The following is an 11775-nucleotide window of genomic DNA, read 5'->3' as shown; positions in this document are numbered from 1 at the left end:
TTTCCGACTACTCCATTTTAATTAAGTCAAACCAAAGAAACCATTTAAGGCTATTAAATGTGATCTCAAGAAAAGATGAAGGTTAATTCTAATACTAATAACAGGAGCGATTATGATGATACAGTGCAAAAGTAAATACTAATTGAAAGAGATGGGAATCCATAAGTGAGGCGTCTTATTTTGTTTATCGTATAGTGCATTCTGCTTGTCGGTGTTAGTTATATATATATTTATATTTTTTAGACATCAGACACTAGAAGTTGCTGACGAACCCTTCTCTTCGTTGTCAGTCTGTAGCAGTGAAAAAATAAAAGCAATAAGAGTTATAACAGACGTCATTGAAGTGGATCATGAGTTTGTGTAATGTTAATGAAAATGGCCAGGAGGGGTCACTAGAGAGGTGAGTGTCAAATGCTTCGAAGCTTTGATACGATTTCTGACACAATTGCTTCAAACGTTTTGATGCTTCATGAGGCTTCACTCCGCCCATCACTATCAACAAGCGACATGCTAGAAAAGTTCCTATCAATCAGTAAACACTACCATCTACTGTACGGGCGGAGGGTTTTATATAAACGTTTAAAATAAACTCAATAATTAGGCTCCCAGCCTTGCAGGATAGTCATGCTTTGAAATGACAATAATGGTTATGATGAACTTAATGCACTGCCCCTAAACTGGATTAGCCAAGTTTGATGATGGATGTTTAGGCTGAAAATGAAATTCAAGTTAATGTTTCTGTCCACCTCTCCATTTTCCAGGGTGGGACTACTGCAGACATTCTTTGTTCAGGTTAACTGGACTGATGTTTGTTGCGTGAAACGTGCGGCCACTCATTCAAGAGACTTCTCAGCTCCCAGAACATAAATACAGTCTAGATTAGAGCTCAATAAAGATGGATCAACCTGTTCATTTAATTCTTCCAAAATAGCATCAAGTCTAGTTCTGAAGGTCCCTAAAGTCATATTGTCTGCCACACTACTTGTTCACTTATTCCAAGTATCTATGTTTCCCTATGTGTGGGAAAACTTCCTAAAGTTTGTATGAAATGCACCTTTCACGAGTCTCCAGCTGTGTTCCCGTGATCTTGCTGAACTCATTTTAACTCAAGGATGTTTGCAGTTCTAGGGGGGTTTGGGGAGAGAGACCTGTTTATTGAATACCTTGCAGTGTGGAAGTGCACGAGAACATGGGTGACAGTGACTCTTACACTGTAACAGGTAAAAGATACTGTGGCTTTCATCTGGTCAAAAAGACACATGCCGGACATCAGAGATTTAAAAAAGATATAAATAATAAAATCAAAAATACCAGAGGCAGTTTAAAAATCTAAAATTTAAAAAACAAAACAAAAGGTTCAAATTTTAGAGAAGTTAACAACATAAAAGACCCTCAAAACCAAAACCACAAAGCAGTAGTTTAAAAGGAAGCAGAGACCCTTTGAAGTGCTGGCTGACTAATGGGGGCAGAGAACCGCTTTGAGAGAACCTCAGGTGCTGGAGCCGATGACAACACCTGATGACAATGAACTGATGAGTTTGGAAGTTTGCGAGTTTTTTTTTTTTTTGTCTTATTAAGGAGTCAAAGCCAGTTGGGTCAGAAGCCAGGGCCTATTGAAGCCCATTGCAGCATTCCTTTTGTGATTTTGGGCCATTTAAAAAAACAAAAACATGTTGCTGTTGTTGATGAGGGGAATCACCTGCAAACTTCATGACAGAACTAACAGACAGGAGAAATACAAGGAACACACACTGGACACTAAAAAGAAACAAATTAACCACAAAAATAAACTACAAAGACAGGAGAAGAAACAAAAATGTCAAGATCAACAGCTGGACGTAAAACATCAACTTATGTCTTTTAATTTGGTCTCATGGAGTCATAGCGAGTGTCAAGATCCAGTCTTGAAAGAATACCCAGGATATCCATCTCTCTCCTAGGCTAAGGGGTGAGAGATGTGGAGGTCATGGTGACCTTGGGGACATTAATGCCCACCATGCAGTTCCAGTCCCGTGGTCCGAGCACCTGGTGTGGAGAGTTTAACAGGTATGGTAACCGGCCGTTGTCTCAGAGATCTGTGAAACTCCTAACGTGACACCCTGTCACCTCAACTTCTAAAACCAGAAAAATAAAACACTCTAGACCCAATTAATATTAAAAGAGCTTAACTTATTTATTAACACAACAAAACAGAACACAAAAATAAAAGACTAAATGCTTAAAATAAGTCATAATAAAAATATTAAAATAATTCAGCAGCGATGACACACCTTCAAACCCTCCTATCTATCTTCAAGATGGTCTCCGTCATTTTACAAAACTAATACTGTTTGGATCAGAAATGTCGGCTCAAAGTTGTTCAGATCCTCTGGCTGTGAATTCACGGCTGTCCCACCATGGACGGACCCTCCTCAGATGAAATAAACTAACTTGGAAAGGGACAACCCTATACACAGCATTCAAATATACCTTTCTTTGCATTAATGAGTTCATGTTTCCTTATTCCTAATTTTATATTATCTTCCATGTATCATAAATTTTACACTTAAGATTATTTCAACACATTATTATTAGTAAATACTCAATGATTTCAAATGTCACAGTTCAAGAGATCAAATTACTTTGATGGACTTGACAGATGATTAAAAATTTTAAAAACGGTATTTGATTAAAGGGTCCCAACTCAGTTCTTAAGCCAAGCTGTCACTAGTGGACCAGGGTGGGCTGGTTTCTTGACACTATCTATCTATTGTGTCCTGATGGGGGTCTCCAGCAGCCCAAACCTGACAGAAGCAGACGCCAGGCACACGTTTTGCACATGGCACATGTTTTTATTTAGTGGGGTAACAGTTTCCTTTACTCCCCACCACACCAATAAAGCTCCAAGCACAAGATACTGAGTTCTTTCTTTCTTTCTTTCTTTCTTTCTTTCTCAAACCCCATCATAAGTCAATGTAGCACATTAAATACTTTGTGTTAAATGTTTCCCGAGCCAGTTGTTAATCGCTACGTATTTCTTAAACTGATTTCCTCTTGCATTAAGCGGGGGGCATTGGGGCAGGCAGCGATTACCACACAAAATACATTTAATTTCATGATATCCCTGCTCCCTGAACCTTTAGATTGCTAAGATAAATACTTGGTATCATTTTCATGATGAAATGCATTAAATCATGTATTAAACACGTGGGGGCACGGTGGCGTGGAGGTTGCACTGCTGCCTCGCAGCATGGGGGTCCCGGGTGTTCCCTCCCTTGAGTTTGCATGTTTTTCTGCTGGGTTTACTCGGCGTGCTTCAGTTTTCGGTCTTGTTCTGCTATATTGACCCTGCTAGTGTATGTGTTGCTCGTATTCACCCTGCGATGTGCTGGCGCCCCGTTCAGGATTTGTTCCTGCCTCACGCACGATGCTTGCTGGGATGGGCGCAACCCTGAATGAATGGCATAATTAAACATGTATAGCGAAGTTTTTTTTTTAATTCTGAACACTGAGTGGTCTAAGTTTATAACTAGTTTTAATTTCACAAAGACGTTTATCGGGTGGTGACTGGTTATGTGGAGAAAGAAAAAGGAAAGATAGGAACTGAGGTTTTGGTATACGTCAGATAGACAGCACGCATGCAATAAAGAAAGCCAGCTCAGAAGAATATCCATTGAATTCTGTGTATTCTGTGTTCGTGTCATCGAGCACCAGATCACAACCCCAACATTTACACAATATTTAAGTTTAAGAAGCGTGTAGCGATTAACAACTGGGTCGGGGACCACTTAACACAAAGCATTTAATGTGCTATATTAACTTATGAACGGTTTTTATAAAAGTCAACATGTCGACATTGTTCTTGACATATACTTTTTTCTTCACTAAGTCCGTATATATTTTTTTCTTCTTCGTGGCCCTAATACGCTTCCGTAAAGTTCACATGCAATCAATATGTGAAATATGAATTTCTTTGGTAACTTGTTCGGATAGAATCTGTCTGTGAGCTAGTAGTGCGTAGTTAGCTAATGCCATTTGCTTTTATTACACATTTGTGCAGTGCTTAGCGCTGCTGTTTCGCGGATCCAACGATCTTTGCTTGAATGTGTAGCCTGCTTTTATAAACTTGCCAAAATCCATTTCTGTGGAATGTAACTGTGTGAATAAAACCTCGATCTGTTTAGCGGTATGTACTGTTTCTAGAAGATGGTGTGCAGTAGCACGAGATGATATCTGGTGCTCATCTGAATGTATGCGGCACACACGCAATAATAGCAGGTGCGATCTATGGAAGTGGTGGGCACAAGATAGTCGCATACGCACCAAATTGTTTCCCAGAAAAAAATACACCATATCTCCCCTGGGGCTCCTTACGAGTGTGCAGACCGATAACATAAAGCAAGCACCTAAACCATTCTACACTCAAGTCCCAGCTGTCAAGAGATGGAAGTGACGTCAAATTGAAGCGCCGTAGTCTTGGCAAAGTCCAGCCCCGAAGCGCACTTTTGTGATTTCTTAATCTAACTTTATTCCGTACGTACGAGATAAGGGCAATTCCATATTATTTTTTTCACTGTGCGGTTCAGAGCTTCCCTACATTACCAAACTTAAGACGGTTTCATGATTTTTTTAACGTCACCGCTATTCGCCCCTGCAATAGTCCGGCCCTGTTTCCACGTTCACATAGGATTTCTCCAGCGCTCTATTCAGATCGTAAACGCTACCTGGCAAATAATTAAGACAAGTCCAAAGTGGGGTCTTGGAAATTTTTGTGAATCCTGTCGCCCACTGAACTCGGGCTAAATGCCGATCACAAAGGGGACAACGAGCGGCGTATACCGCAGACTGGTGAACGTAAACGGGAGAGATGAAGTGGTTGCCGATTACGACCGGACTACCGCGAATCTCTCTCGTTTAACTGTCGTTCTTTCTTGGGATTCACCGCCCACACGCTGTCGTCGTTTACCTGTCCCCACGAAATTCCTGCGCCACTTCCTTTCCTTTCACCTCCTCTCTCCGTCGGTAATTCCTCCCCTGCCCGATGCTTACCCTCATTCATTCTCTCGCTCACCGCACTTTCTCTCTTTCTTCATCATCTTCGTCTTCTCGATTTTGTCTCAGAAGTGCACTTAAGTCCCGTAAGCCGGAGCAGCCCGCCATAGGAATTAAAACAAAGCGAGTCATCAACAAGCGACATGCTAGAAAAGTTCCTATCAATCAGTAAACACTACCATCTACTGTACGGGCGGAGGGTTTTATATAAACGTTTAAAACAAACTCAGTAATTAGGCTCCGTGCAGGATAGTCATGCTGCCCAGCACTGGTTCCAGCCTTGCACCCTGTGCTATCAGGATCGGCTTCAGTTCCTTGAGATCCTAAAATGGATTATTCCGGATTTGAAATGACAATAATGGTTATGATGAACTTAATGATTAACGTTTGCCTATGTTACAAGATGAGCTCCGGCTCCCTCACAGCCCTAAACTGGATTAGCCAAGTTTGATGATGGATGTTTAGGCTGAAAATGAAATTCAAGTTAATGTTTCTGTCCCATCTCCATTTTCCAGGGTGGGACTACTGCAGACATTCTTTGTTCAGGTTAGCTGGACTGGTGTTTGTTGCGTGAAACGTGCGGCCACTCATTCAAGAGACTTCTCAGCTCCCAGAACATAAATACAGTCTACATTAGGGCCCAATAAAGATGGATCAACCTGTTCATTTAATTCTTCCAAAATAACATCAAGTCTAGTTCTGAAGGTCCCTAAAGTCATATTGTCTGCCACACTACTTGTTCACTTATTCCAAGTATTTATGTTTCCCTGTGTGTGGGAAAACGTCCTAAAGTTTGTATGAAATGCACCTTTCACGAGTCTCCAGCTGTGTTCCCGTGATCTTGCTCAACTCATTTTAACTCAAGGATGTTTGCAGTTCTATGGGGGTTTGGGGAGAGAGACCTGTTTATTGAATACCTTGCAGTGTGGAAGTGCACGAGAACATGGGTGACAGTGACTCTTACACTGTAACAGGTAAAAGATACTGTGGCTTTCATCTGGTCAAAAAGACACATGCCGGACATCAGAGATTTAAAAAAGATATAAATAATAAAATCAAAAATACCAGAGGCAGTCTAAAAATCTAAAATTTAAAAAACAAAAAACAAAACAAAAAGTTCAAATTTTCGAGAAGTTAACAACATAAAAGACCCTCAAAACCAAAACCACAAAGCAGTAGTTTAAAAGGAAGCAGAGACCCTTTGAAGTGCTGGCTGACTAATGGGGGCAGAGAACCGCTTTGAGAGAACCTCAGGTGCTGGAGCCGATGACAACACCTGATGACAATGAACTGATGAGTTTGGAAGTTTGCGAGTTTTTTTTTTTTGTCTTATTAAGGAGTCAAAGCCAGTTGGGTCAGAAGCCAGGGCCTATTGAAGCCCATTGCAGCATTCCTTTTGTGATTTTGGGCCATTTAAAAAAACAAAAACATGTTGCTGTTGTTGATGAGGGGAATCACCTGCAAACTTCATGACAGAACTAACAGACAGGAGAAATACAAGGAACACATACTGGACACTAAAAAGAAACAAATTAACCACAAAAATAAACTACAAAGACAGGAGAAGAAACAAAAATGTTAAGAGCAACAGCTGGACGTAAAACATCAACTTATGTCATTTAATTTGGTCTCATGGAGTCATAGCGAGTGTCAAGATCCAGGCTTGAAAGAATACCCAGGATATCCATCTCTCTCCTAGGCTAAGGGGTGAGAGATGTGGAGGTCATGGTGACCTTGGGGACATTAATGCCCACCATGCAGTTCCAGTCCCGTGGTCCGAGCACCTGGTGTGGAGAGTTTAACAGGTATGGTAACCGCCGTTGTCTCAGAGATCTGTGAAACTCCTAAGGTGACACCCTGTCACCTCAACTTCTAAAACCAGAAAAAGTTAAACACTCTATACCCAATTAAAATTAAAAGAGTTTAACTTATTTATTAACACACCAAAATAGAACACAAAAATAAAAGACTAAATGCTTAAAATAAGTCATAATAAAAATATTAAAATAATTCAGCAGCAATGACACACATTCAAACCCTCCTATCTATCTTCAAGATGGTCTCCGTCATTTTACAAAACTAATACTGTTTTGATCAGAAATGTCGGCTCAAAGTTGTTCAGATCCTCTGGCTGTGAATTCACGGCTGTCCCACCATGGACGGACCCTCCTCAGATGAAATAAACTAACTTGGAAAGGGACAACCCTATACACAGCATTCAAATATACCTTTCTTTGCATTAATGAGTTCATGTTTCCTTATTCCTAATTTTATATTCTCTTCCATGTATCATGAATTTTACACTTAAGATTATTTCAACACATTATTATTAGTAAATACTCAATTAATGATTTCAAATGTCACAGTTCAAGAGATCAAATTACTTTGATGGACTTGACAGATGATTAAAAATTTTAAAAACGGTATTTGATTAAAGGGTCCCAACTCAGTTCTTAAGCCAAGCTGTCACTAGTGGACCAGGGTGGGCTGGTTTCTTGACACTATCTATCTATTGTGTCCTGATGGGGGTCTCCAGCAGCCCAAACCTGGCAGAAGCAGACGCCAGGCACACGTTTTGCACATGGCACATGTTTTTATTTAGTGGGGTAACAGTTTCCTTTACTCTCCACCACACCAATAAAGCTCCAAGCACAAGATACACAGTTCTTTCTTTCTTTCTTTCTTTCTTTCTTTCTTTCTTTCTTTCTTTCTTTCTTTCTTTCTTTCTTTCTTTCTTTCTTTCTCAAACCCCATCATAAGTCAATGTAGCACATTAAATACTTTGTGTTAAATGTTTCCCGAGCCAGTTGTTAATCGCTACGTATTTCTTAAACTGATTTCCTCTTGCATTAAGCGGGGGGCATTGGGGCGCAGGCAGCGATTACCACACAAAATACATTTAATTTCATGATATCCCTGCTCCCTGAACCTTTAGATTGCTAAGATAAATACTTGGTATCATTTTCATGATGAAATGCATTAAATCATGTATTAAACACGTGGGGGCACGGTGGAGTGGAGGTTGCACTGCTGCCTCGCAGCATGGGGGTCCCGGGTGTTCCCTCCCTTGAGTTTGCATGTTTTTCTGCTGGGTTTACTCGGCGTGCTTCAGTTTTCGGGTCTTGTTCTACTATATTGACCCTGCTAGTGTATGTGTTGCTCTTATTCACCCTGCGATGATGTATAGCGAAGTTTTTTTTTTTTTTTTAATTCTGAACACTGAGTGGTCTAAGTTTATAACTAGTTTTAATTTCACAAAGACGTTTATCGGGTGGTGACTGGTTATGTGGAGAAAGAAAAAGGAAAGATAGGAACTGAGGTTTTGGTATACGTCAGATAGACAGCACGCATGCAATAAAGAAAGCCAGCTCAGAAGAATATCCATTGAATTCTGTGTATTCTGTGTTCGTGTCATCGAGCACCAGATCACAACCCCAACATTTACACAATATTTAAGTTTAAGAAGCGTGTAGCGATTAACAACTGGGTCGGGGACCACTTAACACAAAGCATTTAATGTGCTATATTAACTTATGAACGGTTTTTATAAAAGTCAACATGTCGACATTGTTCTTGACATATACTTTTTTTCTTCACTATGTCCGTATATATTTTTTTCTTCTTCGTGGCCCTAATACGCTTCCGTAAAGTTCACATGCAATCAATATGTGAAATATGAATTTCTTTGGTAACTTGTTCGGATAGAATCTGTCTGTGAGCTAGTAGTGCGTAGTTAGCTAATGCCATTTGCTTTATTACACATTTGTGCAGTGCTTAGCGCTGCTGCTTCGCGGATCCAACGATCTTTGCTTGAATGTATAGCCTGCTTTTATAAACTTGCCAAAATCCATTTCTGTGGAATGTAACTGTGTGAATAAAACCTCAATCTGTTTAGCGGTATGTACTGTTTCTAGAAGATGGTGTGCAGTAGCACGAGATGGTATCTGGTGCTCATCTGAATGTAAGCGGCACACACGCAATAATAGCAGGTGCGATCTATGGAAGTGATGGGCACAAGATAGTCGCATACGCACCAAATTGTTTCCCAGAAAAAAATACACCATATCTCCCCTGGGGCTCCTTACGAGTGTGCAGACCGATAACATAAAGCAAGCACCTAAACCATTCTACACTCAAGTCCCAGCTGTCAAGAGATGGAAGTGACGTCAAATTGAAGCGCCGTAGTCTTGGCAAAGTCCAGCCCCGAAGCGCACTTTTGTGATTTCTTAATCTAACTTTATTCCGTACGTACGAGATAAGGGTAATTCCATATTATTTTTTTCACTGTGCGGTTCAGAGCTTCCCTACATTACCAAACTTAAGACGGTTTCATGATTTTTTTAACGTCACCGCTATTCGCCCCTGCAATAGTCCGGCCCTGTTTCCACGTTCACATAGGATTTCTCCAGCGCTCTATTCAGATCGTAAACGCTACCTGGCAAATAATTAAGACAAGTCCAAAGTGGGGTCTTGGATTTTTGTGAATCCTGTCGCCCACTGAACTCGGGCTAAATGCCGATCACAAAGGGACAACGAGCGGCGTATACCGCAGACTGGTGAACGTAAACGGGAGAGATGAAGTGGTTGCCGATTACGACCGGACTACCGCGAATCTCTCTCGTTTAACTGTCGTTCTTTCTTGGGATTCACCGCCCACACGCTGTCGTCGTTTACCTGTCCCCACGAAATTCCTGCGCCACTTCCCTTCCTTTCACCTCCTCTCTCCGTCGGTAATTCCTCCCCTGCCCGATGCTTACCCTCATTCATTCTCTCGCTCACCGCACTTTCTCTCTTTCTTCATCATCTTCGTCTTCTCGATTTTGTCGCAGAACTGCATATAAGTCCCGTAAGCCGGAGCAGCCCGCCATAGGAATTAAACAAAACGAGTCATCAACAAGCGACATGCTAGAAAAGTTCCTATCAATCAGTAAACACTACCATCTACTGTACGGGCGGAGGGTTTTATATAAACGTTTAAAACAAACTCAGTAATTAGGCTCCGTGCAGGATAGTCATGCTGCCCAGCACTGGTTCCAGCCTTGCACCCTGTGCTATCAGGATCGGCTTCAGTTCCTTGAGATCCTAAAATGGATTATTCCGGATTTGAAATGACAATAATGGTTATGATGAACTTAATGATTAACGTTTGCTTATGTTACAAGATGAGCTCTGGCTCCCTCACAGCCCTAAACTGGATTAGCCAAGTTTGATGATGGATGTTTAGGCTGAAAATGAAATTCAAGTTAATGTTTCTGTCCCATCTCCATTTTCCAGGGTGGGACTACTGCAGACATTCTTTGTTCAGGTTAGCTGGACTGGTGTTTGTTGCGTGAAACGTGCGGCCACTCATTCAAGAGACTTCTCAGCTCCCAGAACATAAATACAGTCTACATTAGGGCCCAATAAAGATGGATCAACCTGTTCATTTAATTCTTCCAAAATAACATCAAGTCTAGTTCTGAAGGTCCCTAAAGTCATATTGTCTGCCACACTACTTGATCACTTATTCCAAGTATCTATGTTTCCCTGTGTGTGGGAAAACGTCCTAAAGTTTGTATGAAATGCACCTTTCACAAGTCTCCAGCTGTGTTCCCGTGATCTTGCTCAACTCATTTTAACTCAAAGATGTTTGCAGTTCTAGGGGGGTTTGGGGAGAGAGACCTGTTTATTGAATACCTTGCAGTGTGGAAGTGCACGAGAACATGGGTGACAGTGACTCTTACACTGTAACAGGTAAAAGATACTGTGGCTTTCATCTGGTCAAAAAGACACATGCGGGAAATAAGAGATTCAAAAAAGATATAAATAATAACCTCAAAAATACCAGAGGCAGTCTAAAAATCTAAAATTTAAAAAATAAAACAAAAAGTTCAAATTTTCGAGAAGTTAACAATATAAAAGACCCTCAAAACCAAAACCACAAAGCAGTAGTTTAAAAGGAAGCAGAGACCCTTTGAAGTGCTGGCTGACTAATGGGGGCAGAGAACCGCTTTGAGAGAACCTCAGGTGCTGGAGCCGATGACAACACCTGATGACAATGAACTGATGAGTTTGGAAGTTTGCGATTTTTTTTTTTTTTTTTGTCTTATTAAGGAGTCAAAGCCAGTTGGGTCAGAAGCCAGGGCCTATTGAAGCCCATTGCAGCATTCCTTTTGTGATTTTGGGCCATTTAAAAAAACAAAAACATGTTGCTGTTGTTGATGAGGGGAATCACCTGAAAACTTCATGACAGAACTAACAGACAGGAGAAATACAAGGAACACACACTGGACACTAAAAAGAAACAAATTAACCACAAAAATAAACTACAAAGACAGGAGAAGAAACAAAAAGGTCAAGATCAACAGCTGGACGTAAAACATCAACTTATGTCATTTAATTTGGTCTCATGGAGTCATAGCGAGTGTCAACATCCAGTCTTGAAAGAATTCCCAGGATATCCATCTCTCTCCTAGGCTAAGGGGTGAGAGATGTGGAGGTCATGGTGACCTTGGGGACATTAATGCCCACCATGCAGTTCCAGTCCCGTGGTCCGAGCACCTGGTGTGGAGAGTTTAACAGGTATGGTAACCGGCCGTTGTCTCAGAGATCTGTGAAACTCCTAAGGTGACACCCTGTCACCTCAACTTCTAAAACCAGAAAAATAAAACACTCTATACCCAATTAATATTAAAAGAGCTTAACTTATTTATTAACACACCAAAATAGAACACAAAAATAAAAGACTAAATGCTTAAAATAAGT

The sequence above is a fragment of the Polypterus senegalus genome, chromosome 2 (genome assembly GCF_016835505.1).
Source record: "Polypterus senegalus isolate Bchr_013 chromosome 2, ASM1683550v1, whole genome shotgun sequence".
In the NCBI taxonomy this organism is placed as follows: domain Eukaryota; kingdom Metazoa; phylum Chordata; class Cladistia; order Polypteriformes; family Polypteridae; genus Polypterus; species Polypterus senegalus.
This window is presented reverse-complemented; position numbering follows the sequence as displayed.